Raw genomic sequence first — 18890 nt, 5'->3', positions numbered from 1 at the left:
AAGTTGAAATATTTGTCTGCCATTTCTATGAAATAATAAAAGAGGAAACAAGTTATGGCAACAATAATAAATTAAAAACTTTAAAACAGCTCATTCGTAGTATTGAATAATAATAGAAAATAACTGATCTGCTGCCTGTGTAAACATAATATTCCTTTATTTGCTTGTACCCCTTGTGAACGGACTAATTATCGTGAACAAAACAGGTATCATTTTTTACCCTTATAATTTTTTATCCTTTAGCACTGAGCATTCATAATGCCCAAATAGTGTTATATTCTCCGATTACAAGATGATTTTTGAGCAGAGTTTGAAAAAATTAGAATCACTAGGAGAATACAGGTGATTTTTTGTTGTGTTGAACCAGTTATCACGTTTCCGCAAGAGCAGTGAACTGTGGACGAGCTTTTAAATTTCCTATGTAATGTAACATTCTGACTGTTTGTATCTTGAAATTAAGAGAGAATTACTCAATCTATCTTCGATTTCCACGTTTATTACGGAAAATAATAAGAACAAAAAAATCGAAATTGATAATTTCAGTAGACGGTTATTTTGAGCGGTTTTAACAGTCAGGTTAAAATGGCTTGAAATATTACCGATACAACCGAAAACCGGTTGTTTCAGCGGTAACAGCCATCCATAAGGTGAGCGACGCGTTTCCACACGCGATGATTTACTAGGTGAGAGAGCGTTATGGGGATGCTCAACAAAGCCCAGACGCTACAAGAGAGACGTTGTGGAGAGAATACGTTTCTAGAAGAGTCTGGCGATTTTTTATTTTCTCTCATGTACTTCTCACGACATGACGAGGACGAGAAATTTATAGAAATTGGATGGCATTCGGAGGTGTACCGACACACAATCGCTGCCTGTGTTTTGGTGAACAGAACAAGAAAGGGGGGTAGCAGATGATCGTACCACACAACGTAAGGCGCTTTACCGAGTACTGATGTAGATGCAGATGAACAATCAATAGAAAAAAGCTCGCAGGACAGTTGCTCAGAACTGCATCTGTATCTGACAGACGTCTGTATGTGGTATGGTTCAAATGACTCTGAGCACTATGGGACTTAACTGCTGAGGTCATCAGTCCCCTAGACCTTAGAACTACTTAAACCTAACTAACCTAAGGACATCACACACATCCATGCCCGAGGCAGGATTCGAACCTGCGACCGTAGCGGGCGCGCGGTTTCAGACTGTAGCGCCTAGAACAGCTCGGGCACTCTGGCCGGCGTATATTGTATTAATTTGCGGTAAGTTCCTATGGGTCCAAACTGCTGAGGTCATCGGTCCCTAGGGTTACATACTGCTTAATCTAACTTCCGCTAAGGACAACACATACACACCCATGCCCGAGGGAGGACTCGACCCTCCGACGGGGGGAGCCGCGCGAAATGTGGCAAGGCGCCTCAGACCGCACGGCTACCCCACGCGGCTCGCGTTAGTCGACCGCATAATTCCAGAACGAAATTTTCGCTTTCCAGAGGAGTCCGCGCTGATATGAAACTTCGTGGGAAACTAAAACTGTGTGCCGAATCGAGATTAGAACTCGAGACCTTTGCCTTTCACAGGCAAGTGCTCTATCAACTGAGCTACTCAAACACGACTCACGACCCCTCTCTTTTCGGCTGTACTTCCGCCAGTACCTCGTCCCTACATCCCTTGGCTATGTCAGTTGGTAGAGTGCTGCCCCACGAAAGTCAAACATTTGGAGCACCAGTGTCGGTCCGGAATACAGTTTTAATGTTCAGGAAGTTTCGACCAAAATATTATTTCACCTCTGAGTGAGAGAGATCGGTCCCCTCATTGTGTCAGAGCGTAACTGGCGTTGATAGTATAAGACAACTGACCTAAAGCCATTGAGAATGCGATGCGTTTTCCTTAGTCACTAGTGTGATTGTTAACTGTCACGTCGCTGTGTGTTTTCGATAGTGGCCAAGTACAATAATATCGTGGTTAAGTAGTACAGTTACGGAACCTCCTTGTGGTGCAGCTCTCTCAACACAAATAAGTGACGGAGCTTACCCAGCGCTCGGGCTGCGCCTGAACCTGTGACGTATTCGCGGTCAGCAGCAGACAGATGAGCAGCGCGGCGACCTGCATGGCTGCGACTGGCTGCCGGACTCCGCAGTGAGGGCCGCTATATTGACGCTTCCTCGTGCTTCTACTCCCGCCTAGCTCGCCCACGCAATCCGTCTAGCGCGCACGTCCTCTACACACACACACACACACACACACACACACACACACACACACACACACAGAGCGTCGTTCCACGGCCGTCATTCCGTAACACTCGCACCTTACGATGTGCGCCACGTTTGTGGAATAAAATATCGCGGTAGCCATCCCACACGATTGCTTGGGTTTTTTTCCCTTCTACTAAGATATATTTCAGCGTGTCTGAGTCTTCTCTTTTCTTTTAAAATGCCATTGCACTTACTATGTAAGGTACGGTCTCTTAGGGGGTTTACCCGGCATCGGTGCTCTGTGGAAAATTCGCCACTGTTGATATTTTTCATAGGCAAATGGTAATAGTTTGCAAATTAGAACGGCGCGTGCGGATGAAAAAGAATAGTGAATGCATTCTGCAGAGAGGGAGACCAAGGACACTATATGGCACTCATTTTTCTCTCTTTTCTTTTTAACCTCTAAGTAGCTCTGATGTTATTAGCGCTTGTAGTTTTATTCATATTTGAAATACATTTTTAAATTGCCTCAGGCAAGTGCTACTTTTTGAACCGCTGCAGGCAAATACCAAGATGGTTCCTCTGAAACATATATTCGTGTGTCTGTAGAAACATCGATGCACAAAGCGTAGGACAAAAAATCGCTAAGTGCGTCTAAGGCTTCTAGCTAGTCACTAGTTGACCAGTCTGGTGTGGCAGCAGAAAATAGCAAAAGTAAAGAGGAAGTTTTGAATTTCTTGTTTAAGAAATCATTCAAGCAGAAGAATCGTACAGACATACCATAGTTTGACCATCGCACAGACTCCCATATGGAGGACTTGGTAATGATCATCGCTGGTGTAGAGAAACAATTGAAAGAATTGAAAGCAAATAAGTCGCCAGGTCCTGATGAAATCCCATTTCGGGTTTACAGAGAATACTCTACAGCATTGGCCGCTTATTTAGCTTGCATTTCTGGCGCATATCTCTCCAAGCGGAAAGTCCCAAGCGACTTTAAAAGAGTGCAGATGATTCCTGCACATAAGAAGAGTAAAAGAACAGGCTTGAAATATTACAGACCCATATCTTTAACATCGAATTTGCTGCAGACTCCTTGAACATATTCTCAATTCGAATATAAGAAATTTCTTTGAGGGGGAAAAATCTTCTGTCAACGAATCAGCACATTTTTAGGAATTATCGCTCGTGCGAAACTCAGCTTGACCTTTGCTCACATGAGATCCTGCGATCTACGCATGAAGGACAACTAGGCGGATTCCACTTTCCTAGATTTCCGTAAAACATTTGATATGGTGCCATACCGCCGACTGTTAACTAAGCTACAAGCGCACGAAATAGGTTCCCACATATGTGATATATATGGGAAGGTGTCGTCGCTAAGGGGTGTAGAAGGATTCGAGATGACTTAGACATAATTTCTAGTTGGTGTGGTTAATGGTAGCTAGCTAAAAATGTAGAGAAATGTAAGATAACGCATATAGATCAATCCACAGTGCTGCTTCACACAATAACGTCGATTAAATTTCTAGCCTAACGTTGCAAAGCAATATGGAATGGAATAACCAAGTAAGCACTGTAGTAGGGAAGGAGAATGGTCGATTTCGGTTTATTTGGAGAATTTTTGGAAAGTGTGGTTCGTCTGTAAAGGAAACGGAGTTTAGGACAACTAGTGTGACGCATTGTTCAGTACTGTTCTATTATTTTGGATGCGAACTAGGTCAAATTAAAAGGAAGATATCGAAGCAATTCAGAAGCGCGTCACTAAATTTGTACCAGCAGGTTCGAACAACACGCAGGTATTACGGAGATGCTTCTGGAACTCAAATGGGAATCACCGGAGGGAAGGCTACGTTTTTTCGAGGAACACTATTGCGCAAATCTAGATAACCGGCACCTAAGGCTAACTACAGAGCGATTCTACTGGCGCCAAAGTACATTTTCCGTACTCAGTAAGCAACGTAAACAAGGAAGAATCAGACTGTAACCGCGTCAGTGCGTAGATTAGGGTACAGGCTTTCATGTAAAAATAAAATTATTGAGATACCTTAGCACGTTTTTTTTTTTTAATTTCAAAACGGTACTTACTTAAGAAATACGCCTCGTACTTGTAGACGTGGATGTAGAAAAGGGCACGATCGAATTCCTTCCACTGTGCGGCTGGGCCCAGAGGAGGTTCCAGTCCTCCCTCCGGCATGGGAGTGTGTGTTTGTCCTTAGGATAATTTAGGTTAAATAGTGTGTAAGCGTAGGGACTGATGACCTAAGCAGTTAAGTCCCATAAGGTTTCACACACATTTGATTTTTTTTTTTTTCCAATTCCTTCCCATCGCAGCCTCTGCTTCTCTATGGACCTCGTTTCCGATGACGCATTGAACTCTCGTCCTCCTTATTTCGACACCTTTTTGCAAGGATATTCGACATGTCGTGATATTACAGTTTAAGAACAATAAAAATAGCATAATTCATATACACAGGACTTGATGTACCGAGCGGACTGGTTTGACAAGGATGGGAAAGGCAGTAGATCGTGGTTTTGTAGTAGGAATCATCCCATCATTTGCCTTAATTTACCGAAAACCTAAATCAGGATAGCTGTATGGACATTAGAGTCTTCATACGCCCGAATAAAAGGCCAATTCTGTTTACAACAGTGCAACAATATTCGCTTAATTCCTGGTGCAGAACGCTGTTTTGCAAAGAAGATATTTAATAATATAAAAAGCTAGTGTTACAGCGTTCATTCATTTTTTACTACCGACCACTAAACACACAACGTTCTTATTATTGCATAACGTAAAGCTACATTTACTCCCAGCTGACATGAGGGCCATAGCGACAATGTTTTGCGTTCATTTTGTATACCGCAACGTTTCATTGGCTAGCCTGAAAAACAGAGTCACGATCCCTTAGAATTGAGTGAAATGTGTAACTATTATTCACTGCATAACTTTGACAGTAAGGTAAAAAGGAGAAAACAGTGTGAAAGAGTTATGTGAAAAGATAGTTTATTATCATCATTTGCTTGAGCTACTTTTTACTAAACCCCTACCGAGTGATATCTAAATAAGCATTCCCTGTGAAATGTATATTGCTTATGAGACACTTTTTAACAGCGTTTTTAAGTAAGTTTGCTTTAGTAATCTCTTTGCGCCGTTTGTGATACGCTGTTCATCCTCAGTGTGTGTCTCCCCCTACACTATTTAATGTAACAAAGAACCGTATACTAGGAGAAAAATCTCTTCTTTGAAAAACAAACATTATTTGTACGTGTGTTATATTAAATATCTGCTAACGAATGGTTAATACTGACTGCGAGCAGTTGCTGCCATCTCGTAATTTTAGAAACTATTATTTTCCTGTTCCTCTCCTTTAGAGCCTCTGAGGATTCATCATCAGATGGTGGGAGTTTATAGGAACTTCATTTTACGAGCAAGTGCAACTAGTCCCTGGCTTCGTGACGATGTTATTGTAATTCCGTAATTTATGAGCAGTTTAAAAACATTCATTTCACATAAGTGCCAAAAATACGGCATTTATATGCGTGTGATTTAAGTACTAGGATACAAACATCCATCTTAAGCACTTAGCGACCTTACAAGCCATCCACTAATTTAACACAGTGGCAGTGATCGTCAGCCAGAAGGTTGGAACAAATACGCTGAAGAGACAAAGAAACTGGTACACCTGACTAATGCTGTGTAGGGCCCCCGCGAGCACGAAGAAGTGTTGCAACACGACGTTGCAGGGACTCGACTAATCTCTGAAGTACTGGTGGAGGGAACTGACACCATGAATCCTGTAGGGTTGTCCATAAATCCGTAAAAGTACGAGGTGGTGAAGATCTCTTCTGAACAGCACGCTGCAAGACATTCCATATATGCTCAATAATATTCATGTCTTTGGAGTTGGTGGCCAGCGGAAGTGTTTAAACCCAGAAGACTGTTCCTGGAGCCACTCTGTAGCAATTCTGGAATTTCCCAATCCGATGGAACGCACAATGGACATGAATGGATGCTGGTGGTCAGAAACGATGCTTACGTACGTGTCATCTGTCAGAGTCGTATCTAGCCATATCAGAGGCACACTCCACACACCATTACATAGCCTCCACCAGCTTGAACCGTCCCCTGTTGACATGCAGGGCCCATGGATTAATGAGATTGTCTCTGAATCTGTACACGTCCATCCAGTCAGTACAATTTGAAACGAGACTCACCCGACCAGGCAACATGTTTACAGTCATGAAGAGTCCAATGCTGGTGTTGACGGGCCTAGGCGAAGCACATGCTTTGTGTCATGCAGTCATCAAGGGTGCACGAGTGCGCCTTCTGTTTCGAAAGCCAATATCGATGACGTTTAGTTGATTGGTTCGCACGCTGACACTTGTTGATGGCCGAGTTTTAAAATATGCAGCAATCTGCGTAAGGGTTGCACCTCTGCCACGTTGAACGATTCTCTTCAGTCGCCGTTGGTCTCGTTCTTGCAGGATCTCTTCCCGGCCGCAGTGATACCGGAGAGTTGATATTTTACCGGAGTCCTTATATTCACGATACACTCGTGAAATGCGCGTGCGAGAAAGTTCTCTCTTTATCGCTACTCGGACACGCTGTGTCCCATCGCTCGTTGCGCCGACTATAACACCACGTTCAGACTCACTTAAATCTTGATAACCTGCAATTGCAGCAGGTGTACCCGATCTACCAACTGCGCCAGACACTTGTGTTGTCACACGCGCTGCCGACAGAATCGCCGTATTCTACCTGTTTATATATCCATGTATATGAATACGCATGCCTAGATCAGTTTCTTTAGTGCTTCAAAGTACATGACCCGCAGCTTAATATTTACGTTGATACACTGCCAGTTATAAAAGAAAATAATTAGAAACATGTGAAATAATAAAGACATTTGAAAATTAACTGTTAGGATAACCACAAACAATGTAAAATCAGTAGGTACACGCAGGGGTGATTCCTTTTTACAATCATTCTGACATCCTAATGGTGAAAAGCGCAAAAAACTAGCATTGCACCTTTTGAGTGGTTGGGCCAGAATTTTAACTTTCAAATTCAGCACAGTCATTCAATATATGGTCCTCCATCTCTGGGGAGAGGAATGAGCGGGGTCTTCCCTTGTTCACCTTTAGGGATGCTAGAGAACCTATGTGCCAAAGACGTTATAAAATACGGCTGAACAACTTACTTGGTGGTAGTCTTAGTCATATCCACGACATCTTTCATCCTCCCCTGTAAACCACTGTTCCGGACCTATATTTATTCGTCTTGGATGTCTTGTTTCGATGACTACTATTATCCCTCGAAATATTCGACACTTTCTTTCACACCCCGTACTTGTCACATACATGCAAACATTTGAAATGCGATTTCTAAGATGAGTTGCAGGTGTAATAATAGTTGAATGATGGGAAACGAAGATATCAGAACTCTATATACAACTATTCAAAAAGACATAATACTGTTGCAATTACGGAACAACAAATCCCAGTGGCAACAAAGGGGGAAAAACAGACTACTTTGAAAGGAACAGTTGTAAGACTCTGTCCACGAATAATGATAATCACCACCTTTGGTATTTACAAGCATTACTTTTACACAACATCCACATTGTTATTGCACAGTAACATACGTTTATGTATTGGTCCGAATCGTCAACGTCAACACCACATCACGACCACCACCACCATCACCAGCACCATCAGCCCTTTGACATCCACTGCTGGATAAAGGTCTCCTGATGCAACTTTTTTTTTTGTCGTCAGTCGTCTGACTGGTTTGGTGAGGCCCGCCAGGAATTCCTCTCCTGCATCAAAGGGCAGCAATTGCAGGCGACGTCCTCAGTTATTTGTTGGACGTATTCCAAGCTCTGTCTTCCCCCGCTATTTTTGCGCTCTACAGCTTCCTCGAGTACCATGGATATTATTACTTGATGTTTTAATACAAGCCCTATCTTCCTGCCATTTCTTCTTGTCGACGTTTTCCAGAAATTCATCTCCTTTTCGATTCTGTGGAGACCTTACTTCTCATCTTATCGGTCCACCAAATTATCTACACACTTCTATAACACCACATCTCAAACGCTTCTATTCTCTTCTTCTTCGGCTTTCCCTTAGGCCATGGTTCACTTCCTTACAGATGTGTTTCAAACGAACATTCTCAGAAATTTATTTCTCAAATTAAAGTCGATGTTTAATACTAGCAGACCCCTTTGGCGTGGAATGCCCACTTTGTCTATGCTTGTCTGCTCCTGCTTTCTTCCTCGCTTCATCCGTTGTGTAGAATTTTTTTCTACGATAGCAAACTTTCTTTACTTTGTCAACTTGGTGGTTTCCAAGTTCGATGTCAAAATTTATCGCTAATCTCATTTCTGCCATTCCGTATTACTTCTGTCTTTCTTCGATTTACCATCAAACCATATTGTGTGCTCGTTGGACTGTTCGTTCCTGCGCTTCTTCCTTGCTTTTGCTCATCAGGGCAGTGATTCATCTGCAAACCCTATCATTGATATTTTAACTTGAACTTATCTTAGTATCGATCTTTCTTTCGTTTCCGTCATTGCTTCTTCCATGTATATATGAGCAGCAGGGGCGAAAGACTGCAGCCCTGTTTTACACCCTTTTTAATGCGAGCACTGTATTCTAGGTCTTCCACCCTTATTATTACCTCTTAGTTCTTGTAAATATCGTATATTGTCTGACTTTTCCTATTTTCCTGGCAATATCTCACCATTTTATACTTTCGAACGCATATTTCATATCGACATATCCTCTGAATGTCCCTTGATTTTTCTAAAGTCTTGCTCCCATTATCAAGTGTAACGTCAGACCCACCTCTCCAGAGGATTTACCTTTTATAAGGTCAAACTAACCGCCATCTAACAGATTTTCAATTTTCTTTTCTATTCTTCTATACACTATTCTTGCTAGCACCTTGGATGAGAGCTGTTAACCTGATTGTATGATAGTTCTCGCACTTCTCTGTCGTTGCTATCTTCGGGATGGTGTGGATGATATTATTCCGATAGGCTGATTAGTCGTATGGTTGCCACCATCCTTCAATGATTTTAGAATTTCTGTAGTAATTGTATCTAAACCTTGCGCTATATTCGATCACAAGTGTTCCAAAGCTCTGCTAAGCTCGCACGCTAATATTTCATCTCCTACATCTTCCACATCAACTCCCATTTCTTCTTCTATCACGTCATCAGACAGTTCCTTCCCCTTTCCGTAGCCATTTCGCCTTGGCTTTGCTGCACTTCCTGCTTATTTCATTGCTAAGAAGCTTACAATGTCGTATTCGCAACTTTTTCGGAACATCTTTTTAGTCCCTTCTCTCGTCGAACAATCGAAGCGCTGAGCACCGTGAAGATGTAACGCCCGACGTCCTTGATTTTGATTTTAACAAGTATGCATGCTCCTGATATCTGTCGATCTCATGGTTAACTAGCTTTATCTATGCTGTAGGCCCACATTGTATATATGAACATTCAAGGCAAAGTGTCTCACCGATTTCTCTGGTACTAGTTTTCCCATGGTCCCAAAGCACAGAGCATAATTTTGTTTCTTTGTTCTGCGTAATTGTTATCTGGGCTGCCAACATAATTTAGTGTCTACATCAATCATGTAGTAGTAGTATTAGTAGTAGTAGTAGTACTTCGTAATTGGAGGTATATCGGTAGTTTTAGTTGAACCTCAAACCACAGAACGTGCTTAATGAAAATGATGGTAACAAAGACCACGAAGCGCTGGAGCAAGTCATCACAAATATATGCGTGGTGCACTTAGTATGTGTTCCTTATATTCTGAAAAAAGAAACACTATTGTCACTGGGAGATATATGGAAATTTAGTGAATTAACATTAATAATAAATACAGGCACTGATAACCAGAAGGGTCTAAAGTACACCATCGTCGGGCCCATATGGAAGGAATGTCAGAGAAAGCTATTACACAGATTTTAGTGAATGTTCGCGTGTACAGTGTGGGTCTACAGCACAGATACACCGAACTCACCATAAGATCAAAATACGTCAAGAGTATGTGTACAAGCCACAATCTCAAAATCAACAATGGTGTGCATTAGGCCCTTATGTGTCTCAGCGCTTCATATAATCCTAAATATTAATTAATATTTTATATCAAAGTGGGTATATTATTTTTTTATATGAAATATAGGAAATTGAGGCTTGGTTTTAAAAATGTCTAACCTATCAGACTGGCGCTTTTTCTTCAAATTTGATTTTCACAAATATCTATTTTTCTCGAAACTCTGTGTTCTTGTTTTGGCCCCTTATGGTTCTCAGTGCGTCAGATGAACTATTTCTTCTGATACCCAAGGATTCTTCGCAACTACCTTCTTCGTACCCTTTTTTCTGTCAATTTTCTGTGACACCAGTTTTTAGAGGTGTCTGTTCCTCGTCTACTGTATTTTTTTGGTATTCGTTATTGCATTATCTACAGCCAACTTCGTTCCGTGCTTTAGTATCCCACTTCTCTCCACATCGATTCTTTTGGACAATTCTCTTAAATTTCAGTTTGTTGTTCAGCGATATTAAACAGTAATCTGTAGCTACAGCTGCTCGTGGTACTCCTTTTAATCCATTTTCCGATTTCGGAATATACGTTTATGTATTAACTCAGTTACTAGTATTACATTTGTGGCAAATCATTATCGTTTTATGGTCAAATCTTCATCATCATCATCTTTTTGTTCTGCTTCGTCATGACCACCACCATCCCTTTGACATCCAAGGCCGGATAAAGGTCTCCTCATGCTTTACGGTTCTCAACTATACGCATTCCTGTTGCCTTTTCATCTTTTCTGATAGTATTTACGTACCTTCTTGGTCTTTTCTTATGTAAAGGACTCCAGTAAAGAACTTGTAGACTAAATGTCTAGCCACGTCCATTCCATTTTTATTACTGTCGTAAATACATTACCCGTCAGAAGATGTGGACACCCCTTTGTGACACAAAATTCACCATTAGCTATCACAAGAGGCGGACCTGTCACTACAAAAGGAGGCAGGGGGTATTGTTAATAGAGAATCAGCAAAGCACAATAGGTGGGTCATAAGAGCTCAGTGACTTCGAAGATACTCTAATCAGGGTAATCCATTCGTGTAACATATCAATCAGGGACATTTCACCCCGGCTGTAGGTGACCAACGCAAGTGTTGGTGATTTGATTGTCAAGGAAAAACCATAGCTAAACAAAGACCAGGCAGATCCCATGTATTGACAGGGACTGCCCAGCATTGCGGAGGGCGATTGCTAAAGGTCGCATGAAATCAGCAGACGGAATCACTCGTGAGTTCCAAAGAGTTACCAGCAGTCTGGTGAGCACACTGACTGTGCTTATCGTTTTGATAAAATGGCCTACAGTGGTCAAACAACTCCTCATAAGGCACACATTTCTGTAGTCGATGATAAGCGACACTTGAGGTGGTGTAAAGAGCGACGCCATTGGACAGTGGATGACTGGCAACAAGTGTTTTGGTGAAATGAATCACGATATACCGTGTGGCAATCCGATGGAAGGGTTTGGGTTTGGCCAATACCTGGAGAACACTATCTGGCATCATGTGTAGAGCAAACAGTGAAGTATGGAGGAGGTGGTGTTACGGCATGGGAGGCGGGGGCTGCTTTTCATGGTTAGGGCGTGATCCGCTTGTTGCTCTGAAGGAAGCGCAAAATGGGGAAGGATATCATCACATTTTACGTAAAAAAGAGGAAACGTTCGGAGACGATGATTGTATCAGGATGACAATGCACTGTGTTACAATGCACCGTCTGTGTGGCAGTCGTTTGTGGACAATAACATTCCAGAAATGGTTCACCTGCCCAGAATCCCGGCCTGAACGGAACGGAAGAACTGTGAATGAGTTGGAACGTCAATTTCGCTCTAGATTCCGGCTTTCCAACATCACTAGCTTCTCTAGTTTCGGTTCTCGTTGATTTTACTAGTAATAAAATTTCACACAGGGGAACAAACATCCTACTTCTCTTCCGTTTCCTTTGCTTCCTGTTCCTTGGCCTCGGGAAAATACAAGAACGTGTTTAAAATTACAATATCCTTTCCAAATATATTTAATTCTAATGAACTAGCTCTCCCTTATCGTATCTTTTCCGTCCAACCTCTGATGTCATGTAATAATAAATAGTACCAATGTCCATGTGATCAAACTCACTGCACAAGTGCGCATAGGGCACCGCTTTTCTGCCCCTTTATTCTGTTCGCCAGAAATCTCAGAGATCCAACCAGATCCTACTCAATCTGTTGATCTTCTGGTGTAGGCAGTAGCTCCTCGAAATCCATCCAATACCCAACCAGTATTTGCAGGACGAAACAAACACATCTTCAGTCCCCATAACTTTTATTTTACTATGTACAATCTCAGCTGTAAGCGAACATGGAAACACCACCTAATATCTGAATTATATATACGCCTTTTAACCGTACAAACTTTTTAATTTTTTTACTGTAATTATTTCTGCCCTAAGCCATTTTCAAGTACGACAACGTTGGTTATAACTAGAGCTTGTTAAGTGATGTCACCGTCACGATCTATTGAACTGGGTGTCCTAGAGTGTAGATAAAGTCACCGAAATGAAGGGCAGACAGGTAACAAACGTATTTTCAAACCATAAAACAAGTGAGCCACAGAATGGACATTAACACGGTAGTTACATGTGTGAATTCCGTGAATATAATAATCTCATGTAAGAGGAAGAGGGAAATTTATATACAGGCCAAAGAAAGTCAACATACGACACTACTTTCATACTACAAAAAGTACTGCAGCATTTTAAGGAAAGTCATGGGAAGGTCCAGAAATATGCACGTGCTAATAAAAATAAACAATGCAGATACAAAGATTAAAACTACATGAGGCATTGTCAAACGAGAGACAGGACAACCAGTCAGTGTAAAAGATACCATAACAGTTAAACTAAATGACAATGTTGTGACTGATAATTCACAAGCTGTAAGTACTTTCAACAATGAGGTTCTAAATACAGCAACTACAAGTAGCACCATCGACCTTCACTGAAATTAACAGAATTCTTAAAATTCTAAAAGACGAAATATAATATGATGCTGATGCCATTCTGAAAAGTTATTCCAACTTCATAAGTAATGATCTTAGTGAACTATGCAGTGCAACACTGTCACCGGAAATTTTTAAAAAGCAATCACACTTTATTCAGTCCTGTACAACAAACAGAATCATACTAACAAGTGATATAGCATATTAACAGTAGTCAGTACGTAGGGAACAATGCTCCTAATGTTTGAGCGTACATATTGATGAAAATTTGAACTGGAAGAAGCGAATCTTGTAAGCAAATCAATCAACCTCCTTACATATTTTGGATATTTCCACTGCTGCTTTCAACTAAACGTGGTTCAAGCGTTGAACATCACTTAATTTCTAAGTATACAATTTGGTAACGTCAGGTAAGCTAGAGGGTAATAGGGGAGCTACACTATTAATAAAGAACACCATAAATTTTGGATAAAGAAAATGAAATTTAGTGTTTAAATGACTCAAGTGAAGTAGCTGCATAAATAGAAACCCCAAAGATAAACTACGGAATTATGTCCATATTCAAATACTCTACCGAAGAAGGAAGGGACATTAGGGTTTAACGTGTTGTCGACATCGAGGTCATTAGAGACGGAGCACAAGCTCGAAGTGGATCAAGGATGGGGAAGGAAGTCTGCAGTGTCTTTTTCAAAGGAACCATCCCAGCATTCGCCTGGACAGATTTAGGGAAATCGCGGAAAATAGAATCGGGATTGCCGGACGCGGGTTTGAACCTTCGTGCTCCTGAATGTGAGTCCATTGTACTAACCAGCACGCTCGATAAACCCCTAAGATCATGACCAGTAGCAATATCTGGCATCAACTGTTCATTAAACTCTATCGACCGTTCGCTATATATGGAGACTTTTAATTCTCATTACAGCAATTGTAGTGTTGCTATAAACGACCCAGAAACGTGTTGTCTTTGTAATGTAACTGGAGATCTAAATTTGCTTATTCTGAATGTCGTCTTTCTAACAATTATAATCGCTTTCAATTGACCCCCTACTGGTGTCACCCGACCTTAACAAAATTTGTAAATTGAAGGTCTTATGATGTTCCTTGGGATCATACCATATCCCCACTAAAATAGTATTTGGAATCGAGATGAGTACGAGAAATAGATATTATTCGAACAGTCCATGGAAAATACTGAATCTCTTGGGAAGAAATAACCAAAAGTAATACAGGAAGTACTCTGGAAACAAACACTTGTATGGACACCAAAGTAGCTTACGTCTTTCTTATGCGGGAAGAAATGTAATATTCTAGAGGAAAATAGTTGTATTCTGTAGAACCGCCAGTTTTCCATTGGGACTGACTGCTTCAAATCATTGGGTAAACGAACGTTATCCTAGCCATATATCTTAGGGAACAAGTGCTAGAGCGACTCCTGGAAGTGAGAACACTAAACACAGACACTAGGAGACTTAACGAGGAAACAATAAAGGTGCGGTTCACCTACTGTAATAGCTTGAGTAAGTACTACAGCATTTCAGAGACCTAGAGGACTGATCGATCTCTAAAATACATAGTTCTGTAGTAGTGGATCCAGTATGATTAGAAGAATTCGTGACAAAAGTAGCTTCTCCATCTTATCCTAACGTCCCATAGCTTTTCCACACTAAACAGGTTAGAATGATCCTCTATTAGTTCCAATCACTTGACATTTCATTGGCATAGGATATCTTCCAAGACCACGAGTTCCTATACCAAAGTTGCTGTATTCCGAGTCTTCTATCTGCTCCTTCAGCTTGTGGGCAACAATTAAAATCACTCTGTATACGAAAGCTTACCTTATAATCGAATATATTAATTACCCACGAAAAATTCATAGCGGATGTTCTTGACAAATTCTCTACACTACTGAGAAATGAATACCAGATATGTCGTCCAAACGTTTCCAAAACATGTAGATGTATTTACTCGACAGAACTGATATATTTACAGCATATCAAACAATTTTCACAAGGCAGACAATAACGTATTTATAATTTATTCTTTGTCTCTTATTTTCTTTGTAATTGCAACTTTCAAATAAAGTAGAAAATAATTTTTCTCGATAAATAGATCTCGATTTTTCACTGTTGAAAGAATTTTCTTGAGAAACGTGTATCTATGCACGTCTTATTTGTCTACAATGTAGGCCTTTTCTTTATTCAGGTGTTGTAAAACTTAAATACTCTCTCGCTTTCGAGTATTTCGTCTCTCTTGTGGAAGAACGCTTCTAGATTTAGCCTACATCTATAATCTAGAAGCCACTTTACGGTGTGTCGCCGAGGGTACCTTGTGAACCAGTGTCACTGCCTCCTTTTCCTGTTCCAGTCGCATATGGTTCGCGGGAACGACGATTGCTGGTAACCTTCTATATGTACTTGAATCTCTCTAATTTCATCGTAATGATTTTTTACGATATAAACTTTGCAGGAGTCAATATATTGTCTGACTGTTCTAGGAACGTAGGCTCTCGGAATTTGAACGGTAGACCTTGCCGTGAGGCAGAGCGCCTCTGCCATTGGAACTGACTGTCTATATCCGTGACGCTTTAGTGATTACTAAATGAATCTGAAGCGAAACTTGCTACGCTTCTTTGGATTTCCTCTATTTACTGTATTAATTAAAACTGGTACGGATCCCAAACTCACGACCAGCATGCAAGTACCGGCCGAACGACTGCTTTGTAAGCCACTTTCTTTGTTGATGGGCCATATTTCCTAAAGATTCTTCCACAACATCTCAGTGTGGCCTCTGACTTTCCCGCGATTAATTTTTTGTAGTCGTTCCCCTTCAGATCGCTCCGTATGCAGCGTCTAGATATTTAATACAAGCAGCTGCTTCCAGTGATTTTTCTGCAATAGTGTCACATACAATAAGGGGCCTCCATATGTGTACTGTGTATTGAACAGAGGACCTAGAAACGACGGAGAGGCTTCGTTACCACCGTAGCCCTCAGTGGTTCACAACGCCACTGTACAACAGGCTACAGTCCCCCAAGGTTACTCTGTAGTTGGGTCCGAGTAATTATGGTATACACGTACGTGGAGAAAGTGTATGCGCAGCAATCGCTGACATAGTGTAACTGAGGCGGAATAAGGGGAACCAGCCCGCATTCGCCGAGGCACATGGAAAACCGCCTTAAAAACCATCCACAGGCTGGCCTGCACACCGGACCTCACCACCAATCCGTCGGGCGGATTCGTGCTGGGGACCGGCACGCATTCACGCACGGAAAGCAGCGCGTTACACCGCGTGGCTAGCCAGGTGGTCTGTTTCTATGTTCTCACAGTAAGTTAGATTTATCTATGTCGAGAGCCAGTTACCATACCCGTCACCAAGCGTCGACCTTCTGCAGTTATTCTTGGATTTCGGTACAGTTTTCCAGTGTGTACAGTTTTCTGTGTGTGCAAGAGCATCATCCGTGAAAAGTTTTCCGACATTATCTACTGGGTCATTAATATACCGGATGATTCAAAAAGAAAGAACAGACTTCGGCTGATCTTACAGACAAACTGTAATACATAAAACTCATTCACATGGCTTCTAGACCACACGAGAAATTATTCTGTGTATTGGAATGAGCGACAAGTCAAGCCATTGTTCAGTTGCAACGTACAGCTGTACAAGCTTATTTACTATTGGCGTACGAAAGTCTTAGAAGTTGGTTGCAAATGTAGAGGGAAGAGTACAAGTCAGCCAAGCATTTAAGTTGAACATGTGGGGCGTATCCGAGATGCGTTCACACGGAGCCCCCGTAAGTCCGCCGGCCGGAGTGGCCGAGCGGTTCTAGGCGCTACAGTCTGGAACCGCGCGACAGCTAGCGTCGCAGGTTCGAATCCTGCCTCGGGCATGGATGTGTGTGATGTCCTTAGGTTAGTTAGGTTTAAGTAGTTCTAAGTTCTAGGGGACTGATGAGCTCAGGTGTTAAGCCCCATAGTGCTCAGAGCCATTTGAACCATTTGATAATGATGTTTAGTTTGTGGGGCGCTCAACTGCGCGGTATGATTTTCCAACTTTTGCTCAGTCCACTCTTGTCACTTTCATGAATGATGATGAAATGATGTGGGCAACACAAACACCAAGTCATCTCGGGGCAGGAGAAAAGTCCCTGAACACTCAGGGAATCGAACCCGGGACCCCGGGCTCGGGAAACGTGAACGCCATCGCGAGACCACAGCTGCGGACTGATGCCAAGGTTGGTGGTAGACTGTCGGTACTGCTGCGCCATTCTATGTCGAAAGTGCAAGCACTGGCAAAGACTAACACGAAGTAAACAACCTTGTGACCGTGAAGCTCTGTGGAAGGGATGTAAACACACGTCCTAGCCGCACGACTACTGAAAGCAGAATAATGTTTCAGGCTCTGTCAATGCCATACTTATAGTTGACATAGAGATCTGCGACGCAAAAGACGAGAGTAGTTTCATTTCTCTGTGGAACTTTCTTTCCCGACTGAAAACCATAAATCTGATGAACCAATTCCTCATCTTACATGAAAATCACTCAGAATATTTAATACAGCTGCATGAAAATGCAAGTGAATTTACCAGAATAAATCTGTGCCTTTCCAGGAAGTAAGTTGATCACAAAGTTGCCTAACATATTATGTGATGTTGACAGTTTGCTAGCCACAGGAATAATACGTTTACACTGCGAACGGTTTCTCTAAGCACACATGGAAGGGCGGACTGTAGCTCGTTTCTCAAAGGTACATTGCCGAGTTGACTAAGAGCCGAAGTATGAATAGTATTAAGCAATGACACTTACTTTCATTTCTGTAACTAGTCTTATGGGCTAAAGCATAGATACTAATAACATTCAGATTTACTGACTGCAACCTGAAAATCATAAATGAATTGCTGTCACAGCCACTATTGTTTTTCTTTCTAAGCGCACTGGAAACTGAAAATCTCATTCACCAAACGTGATTAACGTTCTTGGAGCGTCTACCATGCTTGTAATGTAAACATTATGCGTACTTAAACATTTGATCTTTATGGACGTACGAAAGATATTTCTGGAGAACATTGTCATTGGCCCTACCCTCAAAACAGATGAATGCAAATTAGAAGACAAACACAGAGTTTTGCTTGCAGAACGCGAACATTCACAAAGAAATTCCGTAGGCTACGAGTAATGTAAAGCTACACATCATACAAGCGAAATATGCAATGAAACAAAGTGTAACTATCAAGATTACCGAAAAAGCACAGTGCAAAGGTTCACAGAAATTGAAGCAGGAAGTGTAGAAAGTAACACAATACGATGACAGAAATACGGTATTCCAAAGTAAAATTGTCATACAGTCTATAATACTCAGAAGAACGCAAAATAACTTCTACCCACGACGAATACAAAACAATGATCGCTGATGCTAAGTTCAGAAGAGAGATAAAGTTCTTATGAATAAACTGTTCGGTTTGCACTACGCTTATGACATAAAGAGACGGAAATGGCAATAAAAGGTTTATGTAATTGAGCGTGGGGCACATTTGTAAAGTAATATCTCACAGCCAGTGAAGTTCCTTCTAAGTTATTGCCTAACAGTTTGATATAAACTTATATCGGTCGTCACATGTTTTACAGGACGTTCG

At 41.5% G+C, this 18890-nt stretch overlaps 2 long non-coding RNA genes across 2 annotated transcripts in view; both read right to left on the bottom strand.

Moving 5' to 3' along the window:
• LOC126335235 (uncharacterized) overlaps positions 1 to 2153 on the bottom strand; it is a 35097-nt gene extending 32944 nt beyond the window's left edge. Inside the window, exon 1 of the long non-coding RNA XR_007564830.1 lies at positions 2032 to 2153. This is a non-coding gene — a long non-coding RNA (uncharacterized LOC126335235). The remainder of the gene's footprint in view (positions 1 to 2031) is intronic.
• Positions 1 to 18890, bottom strand: part of LOC126335236 (uncharacterized) — a 945258-nt gene that overhangs the window by 653554 nt on the left and 272814 nt on the right. The gene's annotated exons all lie outside the window — the stretch shown is intronic.

Source organism: Schistocerca gregaria, chromosome 2 (genome assembly GCF_023897955.1).
Source record: "Schistocerca gregaria isolate iqSchGreg1 chromosome 2, iqSchGreg1.2, whole genome shotgun sequence".
Classification (NCBI taxonomy): Eukaryota; Metazoa; Arthropoda; class Insecta; order Orthoptera; family Acrididae; genus Schistocerca; species Schistocerca gregaria.
The sequence above is the reverse complement of the archived record's forward strand: the minus strand, read 5'-3'. Positions and strand labels throughout refer to the sequence as shown.